General features: G+C 35.6%; 1 long non-coding RNA gene across 1 annotated transcript in view; it reads left to right on the top strand.

The window, feature by feature from the left end:
• The window catches only part of LOC141375626 (uncharacterized), a 382,930-nt gene that overhangs the window by 190,388 nt on the left and 166,171 nt on the right, over positions 1–26,371 (top strand). The window contains exon 3 of the long non-coding RNA XR_012384304.1: positions 22,565–22,732. This is a non-coding gene — a long non-coding RNA (uncharacterized lncRNA). The remainder of the gene's footprint in view (positions 1–22,564; positions 22,733–26,371) is intronic.

The raw sequence follows: 26,371 nt of genomic DNA, 5'->3' as shown, positions 1-26,371 counted from the left end.
CAACATATATACAATATATCTAGTAAGTCTATAAGTAAACATGCACACATAGTGATTCTCTAGAGAATTGAGTAAAAAAGGAGCATCTAAAAAACTCTGCTGACAAAATGAAAACAAAAAATAGTAAGTTAATTCATAGATCAGCTGTTTGACGAGAAGAGTTGAGACAGCTAATAGCCCCTTTTACACAGTTATACCAGTTAATATTCAGAAAATTTCCGGAGCGACATTACTAGTACATTAAAAAAAAACTGCTGTTTATACAGGCAAGGATGTTCTGGATTGTTTCTAAAGGACCATTCAAACATCCATTCCAAAATACAGGTAAATTCTGACATCATTAACCAGAAGTGACCTCTAAACGGCTGCACTTGTATTTGTAAACATAACAGGGGTCAGGCTTATGTTGATGATTTCACTTTTATTTAAAGCTTTAGCATTCATGCAGCTGCTTTGTCTCATAGACATTTACATTTACATTTAGTCATTTAGCAGACGCTTTTATCCAAAGCGACTTACAAATGAGGACAAGGAAGCAATTTACACAACTAAGAGCAACAATGAATAAGTACTAAAGGCAAGTTTCAGGTCTGTAAAGTCTAAGAAGGGAAGTATTTTTTTTATTATTATTTTTTTTTTTTGTACAGTTAGTGTGATATTCAAAGAGGCAATTGCAGATTAGGATGTGAAGTGGAGACTAAGACATCCAAAGGCAGAAGTGCCAACCGCACTACATTAAAAATTCTGTAGATGGACAAGGTATTGTGAACAACTTCGATGTAAACTTGTGGAAGAACACTTTCGCATGTCGAGATGTACATTTGTTTATGTGCTAGCACTCACTGGAGCACTCCTTCACATACACGAGGGTCATTCAGCTGAGTGCATGACTCACAGCAGTTTATCATATGCATTTTATTGATAATTTTTTCCACAGTCAGCCTTAATAATGAACATAGAAACAATATCTGACTAACATCTAGCAGCTAAATGTGTCTGGAAAAGAATCCAAAGACTTTTATTTTCATAAACAGTGCAGATGTGAATTATCTGATTGGCTGGAGTGGACGTCTCATGTCAGCATGTTCAATACATGAACGCTTTTTTCAGCAATTTTTCTTCTGTGTTCACACAGAGCAGCATTCCTGCAAATTACCAGTAATGTTACAACTATTCTTTACGGAAAATCTCTGGAACTAATTAACTGCTATTTTCAAAAAGGCCTGTTAACACATGATTCCTTTCCGGAAAATTGCCAGTAATTTTTCCAGAAAAGTCTGTATGTGTGAAAGGGAATGAAATCTAAATAAAACACACTGTATCATCTTTAACTTGCTTATTCGCCAAAAAAATCCAATTCAATGATTCTTCTCTGTGTTCCTCAATAAGTGCCGTAATCCATTTAGTAAGCCAAAGTGCAATACAAATGCAAATTTAACAAATGATCAACTTTTAGGCTAAAATAATCAACTGGGGAGGATAAATCATTATAAAATGAAGGTAAGACCTCATTAGCAAAGCAGATGTTTTCTCAGTCTCCATTGTCTTGTTGCCAGATGAATCCACACTGAATAATTAAGCCAGTGGAACAAAGAGCCTTTATTGTGGAATATATGATGTGTTTTGTCAGCCAGTTTCAGATGGCAAGAGAAAAACTGTCGCATCAAAAAATTTAAAACTGCAGGAAAAATAAAAACCAGAAAGCCATGTTTTAGATAATGTGCTGCACTATGCATTGTCTTCACCAAATTTGCATTTTGTTATATAATATTTACATTTAATCATTGGCAGAAACTTTTATCTAAACTACACTGTAAAACCCAACAGTCAACTTAGTCAAACTAAATGAGTGTAGTTAACTCAAAATTGACTAAAAGTTAATACAACTCATTTGAAAAGAGTTTTGAACTCAGTGTTGAAGGTAATGAGTTAATTAAATACCTCATTTCTTCAACTTAAATGGAGAAAGATCACAATACTCAGATATTGTTTTATTAACTCAAATGGTTTGTAGCAATCGGTTTCCTCAAATGATTTGAGTTGCCTTAACTTATTTGGTTTTACAGTACTCAGTTGGTTTGAGTTCTCTTCTTTTTTGTGTTTTATTGTGCTCAAATTGCTTCATTTACTCAAATGGATTAAGTTCACAGTACTCATTAGGATTAGTTTTTGAACTTATATGGTCTTTTGCAATTGGTTTCCTCAAACGGTTTGAATTACCTTAACTTTTTGGGTTTTACAGTAATTAGTCTTTAGTGTTTACCGTGTCTTGTTTACAGAGTAATACATTCTAGTTTAATTAATTTGGTAATTTAGTCATGTGCCGATGATGTCGTTTATACATTTCACCCCCCTAAATGGTCTTAACCAGGGGTCACCAATCTCGGTCCTGGAGGGATGCTGTCCCTGCAGCGTTTAGCTCCAAATCTGCAGGACACCGGCCCTCCAGAAACAAGTTTGGTGACCCCTGGTCTAAACACATTTAAAAGTATGTTCAGTAGCCATTTTAAGCCATTATAGCCATTTTATATATATATATATTAGCTCAGGTAAAAGACTGTAATGAAAGTGTGCTATTTTTTTGTTTTGTTTGGTTTTTCTCCTTGTCTCCTTGGTTGATGTCCTATGTTTTGAATTGATAAGCGTTATCTAAATAGTTCACTCAAAAAATGAGCATGTAATCAACATTTACTCACCAAACCTTAATAAGTTCATTTCTTTTTATGCAACTCCAGACCTTGTTTCTGAACGCAAAAGATGATATTTTGAAGAATGTTGGCAACCAATATCTATAGATTTTTATTGCAAGAAAAAAAATCATGGAAGTCAGTGGATCTAGTTTTCAACATTCTTTCAAATATCAGAAAGAAACTGAGAGGTTTGGAGCAAAACTTTAACAAAACACAGTTAGCTGACTTTACTGAAAGAAGTTGAGTAAACCAATTGCTTTTAAAGTGATTAGGTGACTTTTTTTTTTTTTTAAAGTGAGTAAACCCTTTGCTTTTAAAGTGATTAGTTGACTTCACTTAAAACGTGATTAAACCCATTGCCTTAATGTTATTAAGGGTGCACTCACACCATGTAAAGTTTTACAAAATTATTTCCAGAAGAGCATGTAATATTTTTAATAATCTTTTTATAAAGATTATTAGACATTAAAAAAAAAGTGAGCGATTGCTCCATGTTTTAAATTTCTGTCCAGAGAGGTCATGTTTTGATCCTCAATTGGTCTCACGCAGTCAATGCGATTTCGCAGGTCAGAGTTCACAAAGCTTGAACTTTGCACCACAGCGAACTGCGAAACTAAACGCATGACCCTGCGTTTGTCTAACGCATTTGGGTGCGTATGAATGAAAGTCTAAGGGGAGAAAAATCAAGTGTGACCGCAGTTTAATCCAAACTCACTATAAATAGCCTGTCTAGCATTACTCCCTTATCTTCGTTTCTGAAGAATCCCCCGATCCACTCTATCTTCCCCCTTTCCTCCTTTACCAGGGGGAGCTCTCGAGAAATACCTGGGACCTTATGTACAAAGACTCACATGGAAATCCTACTAAAACACTGCGTACGCGGAATGTCACGCATATTCTGTTTGTACATCTGAATGAACGTGAAATTGAGCGCAACATGCACGAGCACAAAACCCCTCCCTGCCTCCACCCCTGTAGGAATATGCTAATGACTCTACTTTGGCAAAACCCAACGAAAAAGCAATGGCAAAATCAAGCAAAAAGAGAAACTTTGAACAGAATGTGAATTGAAGGTGCTGCTTTCGGAGGTAGACCGGAGAAAACTGTTTTATTTGCAGGTTTATCCTCTGGAATTAATAACAAAAGAAAAAAATAGAGTGGGGAGAGTTTTTTTTTTTTTTTTTATAGTGGGGAGATTTTAGCTGATGCGGTTAACACAGTTGGGTGTGAACACAGTGAACTCGGTTCGATTCCAGCGTCTAATAAACTTACCCCATAATAAGGTTATGGAAACCTTATATACCAGACATGCGGATAAACCCGTCTCATACAGCTGAGAAGACACTTTGTAGAGTGCAATTTTCTCACAACTGCCTTTAGGAGTCGCCAATGGAAAAAAATAGACACACACAAAAAATATGCGTACACTAGCCATAAAGCTGTCATGGAGCTGCGCACATGCCCACGTTCAGTTCATCGTTAGTAAATCCAAACGTGAGCGATTCTGAGCGTGAAACCTGGCGAATGCAAAGTTTGTGTGCGTACGCAACGTTGATACATAAGGCCCCTGATCTTGTACCCCCTTACATGTTTTCGACCAGGTGGGAGCCCAGGGCTCAATTATTTTCAAGCTCAGGGTTCTCTCTCAGAACAGCATGCCAGACTTGTTAATATTATCAAGCAATGTCTAAGTGTGAACTCTTGAAGCTATTCGAACCGTGCCCAGGTGCGTTTCCTGGTTCCTTTAACAAGTGTGAGTGCTCCGAATTGGGCCCAGGTGCAGTTTAGTTGGCCGGCCTTGGTCCGGTTGTAAGAGGTGTGCAAAAGTACGGTTTGACTTTGATGTGGTACACTTGTAGTGTGTGTGCAAAGCGCACATGAGCATGAAACTGAAGACATGATGTCATTTTTAAAGGACCGTTTCATATGGATTTTTAAAGTTATTCTTACATTTCAATGAACGCGAACTATCATATTTTAATAAAGACGCAAACCCCTCACCTCACTTCAGCTGCACCTTAAGCAAACCTGCTCATACATGCAGCACAATGACTTTTATGATAATTTATGAGCGTCAAAAGTTGTGGATCTGTTCTGCAAAATGTTTGACTGCGTGTCACTGCATCCCAAACGATCAAACTAAAGCAATCTCCACAGTTCTGAGCGAGAACGCTTTTCTTCCTGTTAAACTGAACAGTTACAACATTGATGACGTAAGCGTACTCCAGTTTAGAAGGCAAAATGCAGTGTGAGTGCAGGCCATCGGGGGAGAGAGAGGGGAGGAAAATCACACTTTGGCAAATGATTTCAAGGCAAATCATTGAACTATGTGGATAATTATCAAAATTAGGTCAACTTAACACACCAACAGATTTACATACTTTATTTTAAAGTAAAGTAACTAGTTGCTTTTTTACAGTGCACTTGAGTGCAAACAGTAAATGTTCATTTTATTGTGAACTATCCCTTTAAGAACCTCACAGTTTCAAGAATCAATTCTTATTCTACATCAATTTCCAAGCACAAAGCAAAATATGTTTAAATGTCTGTTAAGTTTCTTTCTGCCAGAGCGTCATGTGTCTAAGGTTAGCATTCTTGCTTTGAAGAGTCATGGAGTCATCAGATTATTTTACCATAGCATACATTAGCATATATATTCCAGTGCACTTTACAGATCAGTCTCCCTGTATGAGCTCTTTCATTTTTTTTGCAGTCAGCAGAAACTCAGAGCTGTGCAAAAGAGAAGCTTCAAACAGGAAGTGACACGTCTTCTTCTTACATGAAGTAACTAAATCTATTAGTAATCGATGACACTATCACTCTGGTCTGTTCTAATAATTGTTACTGGCTGAATTACAACCTGACACTCCATTTGTAAGAGTCAGAATGTAACCAGAACAATACAGTCCCCTGAATCCAATTCTTTTCTGATCGTATGTATTGTATATTAATTGATACGTCAAAAGGGGAAACAGCTAAGTTTTATTATCACTTAGTAGTTTGGAATAATTTACTGGATAATTTACTACTGGAATAATTTGGAGTTATTTACTTTTCTCTAGTTAATTAAATCAAACAACACTATCCACATTTTTTTTTACAGATGTTATTAACCTTTTGCTCAATAAAGCAAGTTTCAAAAATATTTAAAAAACAGAGACAAATTATCTATGCTCCAACATAGCCCCACACCCCACTGCACCAATTCTATACAATATATTAGGCACATTTTTAATCTGTTTTACATCATGTCATAAAATATACATATACAGTCAGGTCAATATTGGGTCATCGACACAATTCATGGAATTGAAATAAAATGAAAATGACGTGCTTTAACTACAGATTATCAGCTTTAATTTGAGAGTTTTTACATCCAAATCAGGTGAAGGGTGTAGGAATTACAACAATTTGTATAGGTGCCTCCCACTTGTTATGGGACCAAAAGTAACAAAACAGAATAATAATCATAGATCAAACTTTTGCTTTTTCAATTTTGCTTGCAAATCCTGTGCAGTCAATTCCAGCCTAGAGTCAAAAATGTTAGAATTGTGTCGATGTCCCAATATTTATGGATCTTACTGTATTATACACACATAAGCGAATACAAGTAGATAAAAGTTCCCCTAAATATTCACTCATGTAGTGTACAAATAGATACACAATGAATCACAAGAAGCTTAGAAAATATAAAGAAATAAAATATATAAAATAAAATAAAATGGGGGGAATAAAAAAAAAATGTGAGAAACAAATAAACAACTGTCAAACTGCAAATATTAAGTTTTTATCCATTTGCTTTATATATGTCAACACTGGCTGCCAAATAAGGTCAAATTTTTGACTGCTACTTTTGGTGGAGTACCAAATCTTCTCCAAAGTAAGATGGTACATAAAATTTGGAGGAAATGTGTCCTTCTGTTAAATCAGTATAAGACGTCTAGCAATTAATGTTGAAAAAGAAATCATATTTTTGGTATTATTGTCAAATCTGGGATCTGAAATTTAATCAAATATTTCTACAACAGGGCAAGGCGCAAGGGTCAACTGATACATGCAAAATATTTGAAAAGAAATTGAATAATAATTGCCAGAACTTGCTAAGTTTAGAACATGACCAAAATGTGTATGTGATTTAGCTATCTCTACCTTAGATTTGTAGTAGATGAAAATTTTGCTAATCTTGCTTTTGTCCAATAGAGGCGATGGACCACTTTAAACTGAATAATTATATGTCGCAGACAAATTGAAGTTGAGCGAATCTTATTTATAATGGAATCCAGTTTTTTTTTAAGCAAAATATTTTTTAAAAAATTTTTTAAAACACTGTAAAAATATTTTATGGCGAAAAGTCAAGATAACAAATATTTTTATGTTGCATTAACTTAATAAGCTAACCAGGTTTCAACCAATTTATAGTCATACAAAGTTTAACTTAATATTTTAGTCAGTTTGATTGATGTGAGTTAAGATGACTAGAAAAGTTTATTTGACTCAACTTAAAAATTTAAGGAGGCATGAATTTTTTTAAAGTGTACAGTATATACAATTTTAGAACACAAATCCCACCCTAAAGGAGCACAACATCAAGGACGTTCTCTTTTTATGTTCCCTGTTGGCAAATAAATTGCTGAGTAGCAAGCAGCCGAGTCTTTAAGCCATGGTGGAAGATGCAACACTTCGTCAACACTTGATCCTCTAAAAATAGCAGGTTCTATTTTTACTTCATCACTTTGTTCTTCACCTGTCCTGTTTGTTTGTTTAAACAACAACAACAACAAAAATATCATTGCATATACATGTTTTTCAGGATCTGTATGTGCATTTGAATTTGAAGTGCTTCTATTGCCCTCATTTGTAACGTAAGTCATCTTGGATAAATGAATCTGTAAAATTAATTAATTTAATATGTAAATAATTGCACACTTTCAATTTTGGCAATGTATTTTTCTCATATGTATTTTATTGATTTTAAATTTCATGGACCTGCTGTTTATATATTAAACTATACTCACAGAACGGTATTAATCATAGTTTATTAATTCTAGAATAATTACTAATAATATATTTTCACATTTGTTAATGCTAATATGTTTATATCAGGTAATTGGATTATTTGCTGTGTATTTTAATGCTGACCCATTTTATAAAATGTAATAAAATTAATATAATAGTAAAATAAAAAAAAAACTGAATTATGAGATGTATACTTCTGACCTTATTTCTTGCAACTTCATGTTTATAGGCTTGTATGAACTTTAGATCTTACGTAATTTCACATTTCTGACTTTATTTCATACAATTCAGTTTTTTAACTCTGACTTTTTTCCTTTCACATTTTTCAAGTTAACTTGCAGTTGCAAACTTAGATAAAATCTCACAATTACAAGAAGAGAAAATCAGAATTGCGAAACAAAATTCAAAAGAACCATCCAAAGATGTCAGTTATTCAAAAAAACTCCTAATTTCATATTTAACTAACCATCTTGTATTAAATATGATTATATTTGTTATCATAATTACTTTTTTCTTGTCTGCGATAAACAGAAAACCTCCATTAGTAAACATACACTTGCTGTATTGTCCTTCAGTGATTTGCATGAATAACTGAACCAGAATGACATGTACATACTCATTTCTCTGTTTACATTTCTCAAACAGTTCAGCCAGCCCAAAACAACCATTAGACAGATGGTGAATGAGCTTTAAGATGATGTATGAACGTGTAATGTAAGTGTTTGTGTGCACACATGTATGCTCATTTGCACAGACCTGATTTTTACATTGTAATTATCTTGAAGAAATGTGAACATAAGAGGTGAATGTTGGGAGAGCTAGAATGATAGACTCTGAGCAAACATGGGAGGAAAACGAGAAAGCAGGAACATTCATTTCTGTAACTGGCAGGCAGAAGGGCAGGTTTGTTTATTATTAGTGTGGAGTATGATGACAACATGTCATAGCATGTGTTATGTGAATTTTTTGCTGAGGATGGTAGTTGGGAGAACAACACACAGGAGCTTTTGTATGTCAAAACACTGAAGAGTGTAGAGCTAGACTTACCTGAACAACACTGGAATCAACTAAATAGGGCTTTTAGTTGTAATCTAAATGGTATTTTAAGAAATCACTATGGATGTGTGTAGTAGAAAACTTTACATAATCTTATTTTAAAGAGTCACTTCATGCTTTTTTTGACATTTGAAATATCTTAAATATCCGGAATAAACCAGACACTCTTTAAATGTCAAAGCAGTGCTTTTTTAAAAGTAATATTTATTTTGTGAGCTGACATTGGGCTCTTTTAATCCAAATGTAGGTCAAATAGGTACACATTCAAAAATTGTATTAAAAATAATTAAAAAATTACCTCAAGGCTTCGTCCATATCTGAATATATAACAAAATCAACCTTTCGACTGAGGTTTTCTCAAATAGAAGCACAGACTGTTTATTTGTTTATGTTTATCTTTGTATTTTTGTCATTTGTAATTTTTTTGATCTTCAAACTAGATATACCGGCCACTTTATTAGGTACACCTTACTAACACCGCTTTGGACCCCCTTTTGCCTTCGGAACTACCTTAATCCTTAGAGGCATAGAATCAACAAGGTACTGGAAAATTCCTCAAGAGATTTTGATCCATATTGACATAATAGCATCAAGCAGTTGCTGCAGATTTGTCAGCTGCACATCCATGATGCGAATCCCCCATTCCACCACATCCCAAAGGTGCTCTATTAGATTGAGAACTGGTCACTGTGAAGACCATTTGAGTACAGTAAACTCACTGTCATGTTCAAGAAACCAGTCTGAGATGATTGCTTTATGACATGGCACATTATCTTGCTGGAATTAACTATTAGAAGATGGGTACACTGTGGTCATTAAAAAATGGACATGGTCAGCAACAATGCTCAGGTAGGCTGTGGCGATGACACATTGCACAGTTGGTACTAATGGGCCTAAAATGTAGCAAGAAAATACCAGTACACCACCACCAGCTTGAACTGTTGATACAAGGCAGAATGGATTCATGCTTTCATGTTGTTGATGCCAATTTTTGACTATCATCCAAATGTCACAGCAGAAATCAAGATGGATCAGACCAGGCAACGTTTTTCCAATCTTTTATTGTCCAATTTTGGTGAGCCTTTGCGAATCTTAGCCTCGGTTTCCTGTTCTTAGCTGACAAGAGTAGTACGCGGTGTGCACTGCTGCTGTAGCCCATCTGCCTCAAGGTTGGACGTGTTGTGCATTCAGAGATGCTCTTCTGCATACCTTGTTTGTAACAACTTATTTTAGTTACTGTTGCCTTTCTAATAGCTTGAAAAAGTCTGGTCATTCTCCTCTGACCTCTGGCATCAACAAAGCATTTGTGCCCACAGAACTGTTGCTCAGTTGATATTTTCTCTTTTTCCGACCATTCGCTTTAAACCCTAGAGGTGGTTGTGCATGAAAATCCCAGTAGATCAGCAGTTTCTGAAATTCTCAGACTAGCCTGTCTGGCACCAACAGTCACTTAAATCACCTTTCTTCCCCTTTCTGATGCTGCAACTGCAGCAGATTGCCTTGGCCATTTCTACATGCCTGAATGCATTGAGATGCTGCCATATTATTGGCTGATTAAATATTTGTGTCAAAGCAGTTGGAGCAGGTGTACCTAATATAGTGGCCTGTGAGTGTATATGGGAGCAGCAGTCAGTAACATTTGGAAATGAGCAACTGAAAGTCTACACTTTAAAAATAAACACTTGGTTTAAGAAAACTGTTCTCAAGCAAGGAAGAAGAAGCAGTGTTTCACAGGTATATGAAAGTGGTCTCTTGGTAGCTGTACTGATGGCATTTGTCTGGAGATCCATTTTGTTCTTGTAGGCCATTCATTTTATCTTCCCTGCTTTAGTTTCAAAAAGAATCCCTCGAGTTATTAAGTATTTATTGTTCACTTCTCACTCAGCAATGTGTTTTTTATTTGTTTTTTTTCTACAATAAATGTTATTTAGTGTGTTCCCAAAACATATTTTCAGAATATGAACACACATAAAAATGCATAAATATCTTTTCAAAATATATAATCTAGAGACATCTGCCTTTAAAGAAATATAGCACAAAAAGACTTTTTCTGAAAAAAAAAAAATAGCTGTGGTTGTCAAATGTTTGTGGTGTGTCCTTACTCATTGTCATGACTTGATTAAAAAAATTAGGGTCGGTGAGATGTAAATTTATTTTAAAGCAGTGTTTTATTCTCATTTAGACCATATGTATATTTAAAATACAATAATATTGAAAAATATTATTAAAGTTTAAAATAAATATATATTTTTCAAAATATATTTCCACATATAATTTATTTCTGTGATTTAAAGCTCTATTTTCAGCATCCAGTCTTCAGTGTCACATGATCATTCAGAAATGCTTCTAATATGATAATTGGTTTGTTATGAAGCATTTCTTATGTTCACAATACTACTACTACTACTACTACTACTACTACTACTACTACTACTTATAATAATAATAATAATAATAATAATAATAATACATTTTATTTAAGGCGCCTTTTAAAGAAACCCGAGGTCACTGTACAACATACATGCAATTCTAAATTAATTTAAATAACTATAAATTCACAATATAAAAAATAGAGAAGATGATAAAATACAAAGACAAAATACAAAATGTAGTAATGCAGTTATCAATATGCTATTTTGAACAGATAAATTTTTTTTTATCTGGATTTAAACAGAGAGAGAGAGTAAATGTTGCGGATGTCAAGAGGGAGAGTTTGGCAGTAGATCGACTGAAAGCTCTGCTCACCATTGTGCTGAGATGGACAGAGTGAACAGAGAGGTGGATGGAGGAGGAGGAGGATCTAAGGGAGCGGGAATGAGTGGTGATATGGAAGAGATCAGATAAATGAGGTTGTGTGAGGTTATTGATGGCTTTGAATGCATGCCGGATAATTTTATATTTGACTCTGGGTTTGATTGAAAGCTAGTACAGATTTTGTAAAATGGGGATGATATGGTGACATGGTGGCGCAGTGGTTAGCACCGTTGCCTCACAGCAAGAAGGGCTTTCTCCTGGTGCTCCAGTTTTTACTCTATAGTCCAAAGACATGCGCTAATGTTAAATTGGGTTAGCTAAATTGTCTGTAGGGTATGTGTGTTCTGATCCACCCGGTTGGGGGTTAAGCGTTGGGCTTACAACCCACCTCATACAAACTTGATGTTATAAAACACCAACATTTTGCGGCTAATCTACTATATCTACTTCGATATAACTGGCCCTGGGAGTAAGTAAGTATGGTGCAAAGCAGGAGTTCAGGTTCTGATGCGTGCAGGACCAGTTGAAGCTTACTTTGCAATAATAGGGCATGATTAATCTAATTACAAAAATAAATATTTAATATAAGCTAATGATGATTTAAGGCATGCCCTAATCAAGAACAAATGTTAAATTTGAAATATGAACCCTAACACAAACAGCAAATATTAAACAACTGAAAAACTAGACCAAAACATGGAGTTTAAATGCACTGGGCTAACAAGATAGTAGGGTAACTTATAATTGTGCTTATAATTGTGTTTTGTGTTGCAGAAGAAACACAGGCAAGTGAACATGGGAAACAAGTGGGATAAAACAAATACAAAGCATACAAACAAACAACAACAAAAAATAATATAATTACACACCATGCATACAAGACATTTTGTGTCAGTAGCCCTTGAGTTAAATGTTTTCCTAAAGGAAAAGGATGACCAAAGAGTGACTAAATGAACAGCGAATTTTAATTTTAAGTGAACTGTCCCTTTAAGGCCCAAATGACTTTTTTATATATTGACCCACTGTCTTTATCTTTGTCAAACTTTTTTATTCTCATTATGTTTTTTTTTTTTATCTTTTTTTAACCTTTGTTGATTTTTTTATTTCAAAGCCAAAGTTTCTCTTGTTGCCAAGCTATTAAAGTAAAATAATTATTTAAGATTTTAAAGGTGTAATTGTGCTTAAAGTAACCTCTAGAAATGCATGTGTGAATGTTTCAGTTCTAAGACTTTTGATGTCACTTTAATGAGCTTTGAGTCCATCCTTTAAGCTGGACACACTTAAAGTCTGTTTGAACTTTGAGTATATGATCATTAACCTTCCGAGCTATGAGATATTTATCTCTTCCAGCATGTCGAAAGCACACTGACCCAGTCTTACCTCTATGCTTTATTCTATCTATCAGAGAGCATTACAGACAACAGAGAAAAGTGAACTGCCCGCAGTTATTTATTCGGTTTTACAGGCGACATGTTCTTAAACAGTGCATAGGCGTCCTGCTGGCTTTGAACTTTAATAAGCAGAATGGATTCTCTGGCAGAAGGACTGAGATGTTGGAAGAAGAATTGTGTGATTGTTTGACATTATCAGCAGAAAAAACTCCAGTGCAGATGGGAACGGGGGTTGCATTATAGCAGAAAGACCAAGAAATGTATTGTATGACCCAAAAGTTAGTTCACCCCAAAATAAAAATTCTGTCATCATTACTCACCCTCAGATTGTGAATTAATTACTTGCATAAGTATACACTGTAAAAAAAATTATATATTTTAATTAACAGTTTTTGTATTTTGTGATTCACTAGTGTTTTCCACTTGTTTACTGATGTAAATTGCATTGTGGATCTGCCCTGTCCACCTTTGATGTTTAAAATTCAACTGTACAGTTTAACAAAATGTCTTTTATATACATGTTAGTAGTTTGAAATAATATAATGTGTAAGAAATAATATAAGAAAGAAATAAGACTGTAAAACGACACAAAATGTACTGAATAGTTTATTACAAAGATTTTATAATGTAATATACAACACCAACACAGACAGTGTATCACTTTAAACTATTATTAATGTTAGTAAAAGTCTTTTTTTAAACATTTAAAGGTTAAAAGTTGTCAGAAGAAAGATCAAGGGACCTTAATGCAATTCAAAAGCATAAATAAATAGGGAAAAATAAAAATACAATGTAGTTAATAACTTAAGTGTTTTTTTCCACTTTGTAATCACACATCAGCAGCTTTTTTTATTAAATACAATCTCACATTGTTTCAATCACATTTACACTGTCAAAAAAAGAGAGTCAAATTCATATCAAATTCGATTTTCTGCAAGTGTATATGTGAAAGCTTAATCCAGAATGCCGTCAGACTTTATCTCGCAGCACAGAGCACTTTCATAATATATGGAATGTAGTTTGGCAGATTATTCCAGAACAGTATCAATCTGAGCCACTGACATCTTGAAATAAACATCAGATCTCTTGGCATAATCCTGCAGCTCTTTGATAAGGAGGTGGAACTTTTTTTCTCTCTCTCTCTCTCTCTCTCTCTCTCTCTCTCTCTCTCTCTGCGCCATCCAATAAGAATCGGATAGATGCAAAACTTTCTTCCTTTTATTAGGAAGAGAGAAAATGGGATTAATTAATACGCATCAGACTCAGAGCGGAAGTTTTCAGTTTATGCGTAGCATAATGAATATACAGAAAAATGTACACAAAAACTTTTAAACCTTCATACCTTTACTCTCTACTTGGCCGCATTTGTTAAATTAAGTATTTTAATTCTTTACTCTGCAAGGCCTTGCATGGCACCTCACTTTTTCTGCATCAGTTTATTTTTGCTCCAGAAGAAGTGATATTGACATCTGCATGATATTGAAAGTAATATGTCTTGTATGTTTTGCCCTCACACATTCAAACTGGTAAAGGAAGCTACTTATTGTGAACTAACGAGGAAGGTCATTATTGTGAATGTAAGTGCATCATCTGCAAGTTGCAAAATCATAGAAGCATATTAAGTGAGATGAGGGACTTGAACCAAATTAAGCTGAATGATGGGACTACTGTAAAGTTTTACATCTGAAACACATCTTCTAACATGGACAACTGAGTTGAACAGATTTGAATCATCGCTGAACTGACTTACTGAACTTTCATAGATGAACAATGCTGCCTGTTGTGGAACTGCTTCAAGGAACTCCACGCAGTTTTTCCAAACTAACATACACTACATTAGACTATTGTATCATATCCATTGTTGAGTTTGCATAATTGTTCAGCTATTTTTATGTTTATTTTTGTGAAACTGCTTTAAAATGATCTGTATTTGTATTTGCACTGTAGAAACAAAAGTGACTTGACTTGATATGGCTTTGAGTTTTACTGAATAATATTTGGATTACCCAATATATTCTTTTTTATATTACTTTTTGAAGAATATTGTTGTATTTATTGATTTTTAATGCATTTGAGATTAACTGATTAAGACTTGAGTGTTTTTAGACATTTAAAGAGGTTTATGTGTCAGCCAAGATTTATTGGAACATTAAGGTGTTTTTATTTCTATTTTAGAAAATAGACATGACTCACTAATCAGCTGTTTTGTTTTCATTGGCATCTCTTAGGTGTTAAGAACAAGTGCATCTTTGAGCCTAAACATTTAAATGAATACATACTAATGTAATAAAATACCTAAGTACTGTTAATCACATTACAATCACATTCTCTAAGACTTCTAATCAAATGATACTGGAATTGTTGGCTTGTAACTTGTTTGTCTGTAATGGAGGTATCAGTACATTTCTGTAGTATTTTCGAGTATGTTTTTCTGAAAGCCTTTATATCTCTGACTCCTTCCAACCCCATACACTGCAAAATGTTTTTTTACTTGGTGTTTTGTCTAATTTCTAATCCAAATATCTAAAAATTCTTAAGTCAATCATTTTTTTTTTTTGACGAGCAAAAAAATAATGTCTTGTATTTAGAAATAATACGTCAAAATTATGAGAGTTTTTCCTTAAAACAAGCTAATATATATATACAGATCTGCCAATAGGGTAAGAAAAACAAACTAATTTCAAGGTGAAAACAAGATTATTTTGCTCAGCCCATTGGCAGATTATTTAGTTTGTTTTAAGGAAAAACTCTCTTAATCGTATTATTTCTGAAGACAAGATAATATATTATTTGATATATTATATTATATAATATTTCCTTGTCAGGAAAATGCTTGCTGATTTAGGAATTTTTAGATATTTGGACTAGAAACAAGAAAAGTAAGAGAGGCATTTTTTACTTGCAGTTTAGGACACAAATAGATTTTTAAATGAAATATGATTTCTGTCTCTTCATTGAAATTTTTTTTACCCTAAAAAGTGACACTTCAAAACAATAACAAATAAATAAAAAATAAACTTTTACTAACTGAGCAGTTTATTCCAAGTCTTGGATTCTTTTTGCAAAATAGACTTTTTTTACAAATAAAAACTGATAAGATTACAATGTCCCAATGAGGTAAATTTTTTGCAACTACAAAATGTCGGATGTAGTACGTTCGAATTCCATTGATACTTTTTACATTCATACTATATAGAACATACTTTCTAATGGCAGAGTAGTACTTTACATTTAAATGCAGTACCTACTGAGTAGTAGATGGTTTCGCACGTAGCCCTTGTCTTTGTGAACACTACAACGTGTTTTGCTGGTCTTGTCCTTCTGTGTTTGATCTCTGCTTTGTTTTTTCGTTTTGATACCTTGCTGACTGTTTGCCTCTTTAATGACCCCGACTTTGGATTTGCCTGCAAATAAAAAACTAAATTAAATCTGGTGTTGATCATATAAAGCAGTTGTGTCCCATAAGACTGATGGCGAAAAAGTGTATTGTAATTTTGTTAAAGGGATAGTTTACCCAAAAAAAAAAATTATAGCATCATTTACTCACCCTTAACTCGTTCCAAACCAGATTTTTTTCTACATAACAGAAGATATTTTCAAAAAAAGTTGAAAACAGGTAGCCATTGACATAGTAGGAAAAACAAATACTCTGGATGTCAATGGTTACAGGTTTTCAGATTTCTTCGAAATATATTTTGTGTTCAACAGAAGAAAGAAACTCAAACTAATTACAAGAAGTCAAGAGTGAGGTAAATGCTAGCAGATTGTTCATTTCTGTGCAAATTATCACTTTAAAGCCTCTTGGAAATCTCTTAAAATTCATTGGGTTCCATCTAATCTTTGATCTTTTTCAACAAGTGTCAGACAGATAAATAAACACAGATCATTTGTTTGATCCCAGGGGAGGAAGCAGTAAATCGAGGGTGAGCTTTCTGTTTCCGAGGCACATTATTAGTGTAATAATGGCCTCCTTGTATCTACAGATTTGATGTTCGGCCTTCAGGAAAAGGTCATGTAGTAGCAGTTTAGTGCTGTATTTGGAAACAGCTCGTAGAGGTTATAGCAGTTTATCACAGATATCCAAGAGCACATAGTCAATGGACAGAACACGCTGCCCTTTTCCAAAGCCTTATGATATTACAGAAAATTTCTCTCAAGAGCTCGATCCTCCTCACAAGCGATTTAGCCTCATTTCTACAGACACAATGCCCTTTTGGTGAAGAACTATTCTTATCATCCGCATACTTGTGACTATGCGGTAGCTTTGTTTTTTAATTTATTTGCGTGTGTTTTTTTTGCTGTCCTGAAGTCACATATATCTGCAGAATTGTCTGGTACATTTACAGATGGTGCTTTCAAAAGATTACATTGGCATACAAAATGGTATATAACGCAGAACCTACAGCTCACACATGCATACATTGCGATTTAACTGCCAATCAATCACCTCTGACAGCAGGCTCGACTGGGGAAATGACAGAGAACTAATGTTATTGAATCTGCATGCCAGGAAGAGGCACTGATGCTGTCGGCGTCCTTCAGTGTAAGATATTGCACACTGTAGCTTTTTAGTGTGTATATTCAAATTGGACTAGGGGAAAAGGGTGTAGAAACAAATTTCACTCTGGAATTGCTAAATTTAACAAATATTTAAAGTAATGGCAGGTAGTATATATATATATATATATATATATATATATATATATATATATATATATATATATATATATATATATATATATATATGATGTGTTATTTGCAGTAGCACAGGAAAGTACAAAAAAAAAGAGAGTAGTGATTTCCAAGTTTACTTTGACTTGTATTTTTTGCAGACAAAATGAACACAAAAGAATTAAGTCTAGTCTTTTAAGAGCAAAGATGGGTAGAGGTTCGCCAGAATTATCATTCATTTATAAAAGATATCACCACATGGGTTCAAGACAACTTTTCCAAACCTTTGTTAATTACCTCATTAAGTAGTTACATCCACAAATGCCAGTACAAACTATACTGTGCCAAAAGAAAGCCCTATGTTGACAGTGTCCAGATGTGCTATTCTGACCAAAGAAGAAAAGGGATCATTCAGACCATTACCAGTAACAAGTCCAAAAGCCAGGGTCTGTCATGGTATGGAGCTGTGTCAGTGCCCTTGGCGAAGGTAATTTGCATTTCTGTGATGGCACCGTTAACGCTGAAAAGTGCATAGAGAATTTTGGACCACATTTTGGTTGCATGATTCAAGAGAGAGAATGTGTGGCGCAATTTGAAGCCCAAATGCGACGAGAAAGACCCCACATTGCTGCCCACTCTAAGACTTGTTTGCAGAAAGATTGGGACTGTTTATGGGAAATTACACCTGAAACACTTCATCTCTTGGTGTCCCTTAATGTCTTTTATGTGTTGTGAAAATGAATGACAACATTACCATGTTTACAATGTTCAAAATGCTTTACTTTTTCAACTTTTTTAAATGTGTTGCAAGAATACGTGTTTATTTTGAAACTATAAAAATTATGAGGAATAAAGTAAATGTTTGTTGTATTGTCTGCAGTGAAATACAAGTTAAAGTAAATTTAGAAATCGCTGCTTTCTTTTTTTATTTGAGTTTCCATACTGACCCAACTTTTGTCTGATTTGATGATCATTTTTCTGATCATACATTAATCAGGTTAAACAGCATATTGATTTTTACACAAATAAAAATAGGGCTGTGGGGAATAGATATTTACATTGATGTGCACTAACACTATAGTCTAAAAGACTCTAGATATGCATAAACATCTTAAATACACAAATTAAAGCTTCAAATAAATACTGTAAACAATGTTTATTAATAAGCTTATTCACACTTTTAATACTTAACGAGGGTCATGATTTTATGAAAATTTGTCTTATATGTTGCTACATTTAACTTTGCATAATACGTTGTTATCTTATTTCCCACACATTAGTTAGCAAGAGATAAAACTAAGAAAAATGAGTGAGCTCTTGGAACTATGCATTGCAATGCAAAGGTCACATACAATGCAGAGACATATTAGTTTAACAATGCTGCTTCCCCAAAGTGATGATGTAAGATATTCCAAGGTAAGAAACTCTATCAAAATTACGTGCTAACTTCCTTACTAATTAAGAAGAGTGCAGCTCTCATCTTCTCTCTCTCTTTTTCTCTCTCAGTGTAAAATACAGCTCACAGGTAACTTTACAAGAGGAAACTGTGAAGATTAATTAGCAAATAATGAGCAAAGGTTCTATTCAGATGTGAAATTGAAATTCTGACGATGAAAGTGTTGGATCTTGTTTCTTTCCATGGATGAAAAAATTATGGCATTGTTATTTATGAAAAATTAGAATTTCTGTAGTATTTTCCTGCCATTTAAGTTTGACCCTGATGCTTTGCATATGTACAGTAAGGATTTATCCCAGATAGCAAAAAATAAGCATACAGCATGTGGGCCAAACATGGCCTGGGTTTCGCAAAGGTGGCAACGTCTTTAAGGCAGCACAAAATACTTGGGCCAGATATCAAATGTAGTATTTTTTTTAATTTGGGCCACATAAGTTTGGCCTATCTTGACCCACTTTTGAATTATATTTAAATTATTTTTGAGTAAAGAAAACAATTCTACCACTCGGGTCGCTTTGAGAAAAAGCTATTCCATAAAGCAAAATGCTACATGGGTTTATCAAATTCATTGCGATCATGACACACCAACATATCTGGACCAGTTCAAACCCAATTATGGGTTATTAACTTGGCTGACACTTGGCCCAAATATGGTCCATGTTTGGTCCTTGTATGGAAGCCAGACTTGGTCTAATCATGTACCATAATTCACTGTGGCACGTTGGCCAAACAAAAGCTTGTTGCGTGGGCCAGATCTGGGCCAGAGAAATTTTGCCATTCATCTTACAATAAAGTAAATGTGTTTGTGTGTAATAAAAAATTAAATATTGATGAAAAACCTAATTATTTGTGCACCATGCAGGCCTGTCACCAGCCTATAGAAAGGTGTGGTTCTTTTTTTTTTTTTTTTTCCAAAAGTTGAGCTTTTTGCTGTTATTTTCCTCAATTTCTATTAAATTATGAGGTTCAAATACTGCATTTTAGTGAAATTCTAATCTTTGCTGCATTAACTTGTCAGATGGTGATCATAACCACACTTTTTATTGCAACAAAAATATTTCCTACAATTTTATGATAGTGTTTACCATACTATTTTACCACAAAGTATTTATTTAGAAGTGTGTGTTTAAACTGTAAGTTATTACTATTTTATAAATAATGTTATGATATTAGAATTTTAAATAAAGAAGAAATAAAATAAAATAATACAAAAGGACAAAAAATTAAATACAAATTTATTTTCATCCATTATTAAAAAATTAAATAAAATAGGACTTTAAAAAACTGTTAAAACTTATTAAAAACCAACTAAAAACCATATTAAAAACTGTAGCCTGTAGATAAATAACACACTAGCCAGCTCATTTGCTCAGTCAGAATTTGTAAATTTGAGTAATTATAATTTAAATCTGGCTCCAGAATTTCAAACATTCATAAATGGACAGAATTTCAAAGCACAGCTTTATGCTGAAGGGGGTCTGGTTCGGGGACCACAGGATCTCATCTCTGTTATTGGCTGAAGATGTTCTGTTGTCTTCATCGAACATGGACCTTTAGCATGTACTGGGGTGGTTTGTTGCCGAGTGTGATGCGGGTTTGGATAGGAATCAGCAACTGAGGCCATGCTGCTCCACCGGAAAAAAGCTTTTTTGCCATCTCCAGGTTGAAGGAAAGTCTTTACCCCAGGTCAAGGAGTTCAAGTATCTTGGGGTTTTGTTCACGGGTGAGGAAAGGATGAAACGTTATATTGACAGGCGGATCGGTGAGGTAGCAGCAGTAACGCGGTCAATGTACCGGTCCATAGTGGTGAAGAAGGAGCTGAGCAGAAAAGCAAAGCTCTCGATTTACTGTTTAATCTGCGTTCCTACTCTTACCTATGATCATAAGCTTTGGGTCATGACAGAAAGGACAAGATTGACAGAAAGGACAAGATCTCGGATACAAGTGGCCGAAATGAGTTTTCTTCGCAGGGTGGCAGGGCACATCCTTATAGATTAGGTGAGGAGCTTTGTCACCCAGGTGGAGCTCAGAGTAGAGCCGCTGCTTCTCGGCATCTTTCCCGATGCCTCCTGGACTCCTTCCTAGGGCGGTGTTCCAGGCATGTCCCACTGGGAGGAGACCCCTGGAAAGACCCAGGACATAATGGAAGGACTAGGTCTCTTGGCTGGCCTGGGAACACCTTGAGATCCCCCCGGAGAAGCTGGAAGAAATGTCTGGGGGGAGGGAAGTCTGGGGTTCTCTGCTAAGACTGCTGCCCACGCAACCCGGCCTCGGAAAAGTGGTTGAAAATTAATAAATGAAAATTAAGTCTGTCTTAAAGCCTTCTTCTATTGGTTATTTTCACAATTTATGATGTCATCTTCTCAAAAATGAGGGAAAGGAGCTCATGTAGGTGCCAAATTCTGGACTTTGTCAGTGTGGGGTGGGTTTTTCGAACCACCCGAATCCCGCCCTGCCTATGGACCTGCCATGGAAAAATGAGTTGATGCAGCTTTAGTGTTAAATGCATGTGCTGTGGAACTGAGATGATTATATAGACTGTGTAAATAAATGTTGTGCTCCAGCTCTATTTTCTCCATATATTTCTTTCTATTAAGTATAAATAACACAAGCAAATCTAAAGTGAACACATTGTGTATTACTGAAAAGCTTTCCCTATTTCCGTCAGTAATAACAAAGCAGATCTGGCGAGACACTAAATGAATAGCTGTTTTCTGCCAAGGTTTTTCGCGTGGTCATTGATTGGCTCCTCAGCCTCTCTGGCCTGACTCTCAGATGTCCAAAAGTCCATTGAATGATTTTGTTCTAGGTCTGAGATGGATCCAAATGGACCAGTGCCATGTCAGGGTGTTTGAATGAGCTTGATGAGGTCCATCGGAAGGGCCCGGAGGGTAACAGTGCACTTAACTGATTAACACCAGCCAGCCACCGTGTCGAGGCATAAGACCCTACCCAGGGTTATTAACAAGAGGTGATTTGCCTGCTCGATATCTCTTTCACATTCCTCCCGTGTGTCATTGCTCACAGTAAAAACCCAAATTGTCCCAGCGTCCTTTCCACTTCATTGCAGATCATTATAAGGTCTGTTAGATGAGGATGCTGTGAACGGGGCCGAAACTGTTGCTACACAAGCCAGAATGTGCATGAACTTCCTTGATGTTTCATCCTTTGATGCCTTTTTTTTTTTTTTTTTTGCTCGCTTTGCCAGTAGCTGTTGCCATGGCCACAGAAAACTTCTTTCATTCGGACTGCTGCTCTACCACTTTGCCAGATGTCAGTTCCTGTAATGAAAGCCGCAAGATAAATAAAGGAGACATCATTAGCCACTTATTATTGTGCATGGATGTGCTGTTGTGTACTGTATCTGTGGCTCCGGGCTAAAGTGATTTAGCGGTGCGTCTGACAGCTGTACATCATAACAGTAATAGCAGGGGCATCGCGTGTGTTTGGTCAGGACAGCGGGGCCATTGAAAGGATCCATAAAGCGCTCTTTCACTAACTCACTCCCTCTCTCTCTTTCTCTATTCTAGAGATTAAAGACGAGCTGAGAGAGTTGCCAGTCTTCACACACAGAGAGACCTGCAGCTGGACACTTCTTGTGCTCTGATATGAGGACTCATGAGTGATGGCTGTGTGTGTTTCCTACTACCCTGACTGAAAGCCGTTATCATTCAGCTGACATATAGTAAGGCATCCAGGTGAGGAGACCATTGTTCTACCCATTCAAGGCATCATAAGGCTGTTTATAAAAGAGAACTGTTGCGTAGACAGACTTTTGTCTTGCGGCGTAAAGTCTGGTTCGGTTTGTAGTTCATTCTAACTTAGAACTGCCAAGGGCTCAAGGTATGGCAAATTAATATGGCCCATTTAGCCCACACTGGTACAGGCTGTAACTGCACCATCTGGCAGTAAAAAAGTAGTCTGTATTAATTCAATTTGTTTGATAAAATGAAATAACGTCTTATGAATATAGCTAGATTGTAATTTATATTATATTACATTGCATAACACTTCATGGGGCACTTGTGACCCAGTGGTTAGGGAGTTGGACTTAAACAAGGGTTGCAGGTTCCATTTCATTCCAGGTTCCTGACAGGATTTGAAGGTGAGTGGAGTGAATGAACCCTACTCTCAGAATCAATAGCTGCTCACTGCTCTTGGTGTATGCCAACAGGGTGTGTTTGTGTGTGCTGTCACTATTTACTCAAAATGTGTGTGTAAATTTGGATAGGTCAGAGGCCGAGAACCAATTTCAAGTGAAAAACCAATACCATCATATCATATCATCATATAGAGAAGAAATGAGATTCAGATATACACTCATCGGCCACTTTATTAGGTACACCTTATTAATACCAGGTTGGACCCTCTTTTGCTATCAGAACTGCTTTAATTCTTTGTGGCAAAAATTCAACAAGGTACTGGAAATATTCCTTTAGAGATTTTGGTCCATATTGACATGATAGCATCACACAAATTTGTGGGCTGCACATCCATGATGCGAATCTCCCGTTCCACCACATCCCAAAAGTGCTCTAGTGCTATGGTCACTGTATAGGCCATTTGAAAACAGTGAACTCACTGTCATGTTTAAGAAACCTGTCTGAGATGGTTTGTGCTTTATGGCATATTATCCTGCTGGAAGTAGCCATCAGAAGACTGTGATCATAAAGGGATGGACATGGTCAGCAATAATACTCAGGTAGGCTGTGGCTTTGACACGATGCTCAATTGGTATAAATAGGCCCGAAAGTGTGCCAGGAAAATATCCCCCACATCATTACACCACCAGCCTGAACCATTGATACAAGGCAGGATGGATCCATGCTTTCATGTTGTTGATGCCAAATTCTAACCCTACCATCTGAATGTCGCAGCAGAAATCGAGACTAATCAGACCAGGCAACAATTTTCCAGTCTTCTATTTTCCAATTTTGGTGAGCCTGTTTGAATTGTGGCCTCAGTTTCAAGTTCTTAGCTGACAGAAGTGGCACCCGGTGTGGTCTTCTGCTGCTGTAACCCATCCACCTCAAGCTTGGACATGTGTTGTGCATTCAGAAATGCTCTTCTGCATACCCCACTTGTAACAAGTAGTTATTTGAGTTGCTGTTGCCTTTCTATCAGATGGAACCAGTCTGGCCATTAAACTCTGACCTCTGGCCTCAACAAAGCATTTGTGCCCACAGAACTGCCGCTCACTGAATATTTTCTCTTTTTTTTGACCATTTTCTGGAAACCCTAAAGATAGTTGTGTGTGAAAATCCCAGCAAATCAGTAGTTTCTGAAATGCTCAAATCGGAGCTTCTGGCACCAACAACCTTGCCACGTTCTAAGTCACTTAAATCACATTTCTTCTCCATTCTGATGCCCAGTTTGATAAGCAGCAGATCGTTCTGACCATGTCTACTGTACATGCCTATATGCATTAAATTGCTGGCATGTAATAGGCTGATTAGAAATCTGTGTTAACAAGCAGTTGGATAGGTGTACCTAATAAAGTGACCAGTGAGTGTACATTTGCATTAATTCTGCCTTCTGTTGCAGAAACCAGACGTGAATCTGTGATACTTCCTTCTCCTCCTTTTCATGCACTTTTGGTTAAATCTTTCCACAGTTTGACGATGAACATAATGTTCCCATCGGATCAAAATAATTCTAACTTGCTGTCATCAGTACACTTCGGAGCTGTTCCCTGTCCACACAACATTGTTAGTTTAGTCTTTTGATTCTTCCTGCTGATGAGAGGTTTGTTCACTGCAGACACAAGGCTTTCAGCTCAAATTATTTAAACTTTGAGACGATGTGTGCTGAGCCACATCCTTACCTTGTTCAGAGCTAAGCTGGAGGGCACTTGCAGCAGTTGTTGAACAAATGGATTGACCACTGAGACTCTCCTGCATTTGTACTAAAGTAACATTTAGATTTGGAACAACAAACTTGTCTTGCCATAACTGAATGGGTCATTTTTTGGCATTTATCTGGACAACTTGCTGTTGGAGGGTTAAACAGGTCACCACCTGGCAAAGTTGGTGTAAACTAGAAAATTTGGTTTCCAGTAAAACTGTCCCTTTTCACAAAATAGCTATGATGTGCTAAGCAGGCATCTTAAATGCTTTTAAGTGTTTAATAATTTAAACAAAATGTATGTACATTTATTAACCCTCTGAGGTCTGAGGGTGTTTTGGGGCTCTGGAGAAGTTTTGACATGCACTGACATTTGTGTTGTTTTCAGTATCATAAAAAGATATTAATGGCTAAAGTGTGAAAACTCTGTAAACAGCACAAGCTGGGCTAAAATAATACCTAACAGAATGTTTGTATGTGCTTGTGTTTTTGAGAAAGAAACGTTTATGCGTGGTTAGTGAAAAAAAAATTCACTAAAAGTCACTGAAACAAGGCCGTGAAACACACAGAGAATGTTTGTTCACAAGACTTTTAAGAACTGGATCTTGTAGCCTAGTGTTTTTGCTTCAAAATTATGTGAGAATCATCTTGTTTACTTGCTCACAGAAAACAATATAATGAATTACAATGTCCAAGTCACTTTCTGAGTAAAACTGGTCTATGCGAGAAGGCGTGAACTATCATCCCTATGCAGTGAGTCACACCTGAGAAGACAAAGACCTGCATAATGAGCCATCAGACAGCTATGTAACTAAGAGTTTCCAGAAAGAATCTGAGAAAAAAATAAGTTTACATATTTTTTGTTTGCAGTTTATTTAAAATGTATTTAACTATCACATAACAAGACACACTTGTCAGAGTCAGTACACTGTATAAAACTCTGTAAACTATATAAACTTACACATAGCAAATCTACTTACATAATCTATATTATTAACTATTATTAACATTTTTGTAAAGTTCACTGGCACAAGTACTAATTTACCTAATAAACTAATGAACCATGCTATAGTAAAGTACTTGACATAATTTGTTTTATTAATTCAGTAGTTGCTGTGGTAATTTAACCACTAGCCTATGGTAATATATATACCATATACTATATACTAGCCTATGGTATACAATATACTAGCCTATGGTAATATATACCATATATATATATATAATATATATACCCCCCCCCCCCCCCCTTTTCTAAAAGTTTTAAAAACTATTATATATTTGTTGTACTCTCCCATTCATTGTGCTCTAAGTTTGCCCGACTATGATGGATTTTGCTGCTGAAAAAAAGCTGGAAATGTAAAAAGTGTCCACAAGGTTGGTCAGATAAATTAAGGAAATCAATACCAGGTGCCAGATTAATACCAATAACTGGGTGGAATCTGAAAATGTTCTGGAATTTTGGTCTGTGTTTTTTGTTTTAACTCTGTCAA

The sequence above is a fragment of the Danio rerio genome, chromosome 8 (assembly GCF_049306965.1).
Source record: "Danio rerio strain Tuebingen ecotype United States chromosome 8, GRCz12tu, whole genome shotgun sequence".
In the NCBI taxonomy this organism is placed as follows: domain Eukaryota; kingdom Metazoa; phylum Chordata; class Actinopteri; order Cypriniformes; family Danionidae; genus Danio; species Danio rerio.
Note: the sequence above shows the minus strand (reverse complement) of the source record. Positions and strands in the feature narration are given on the sequence as shown.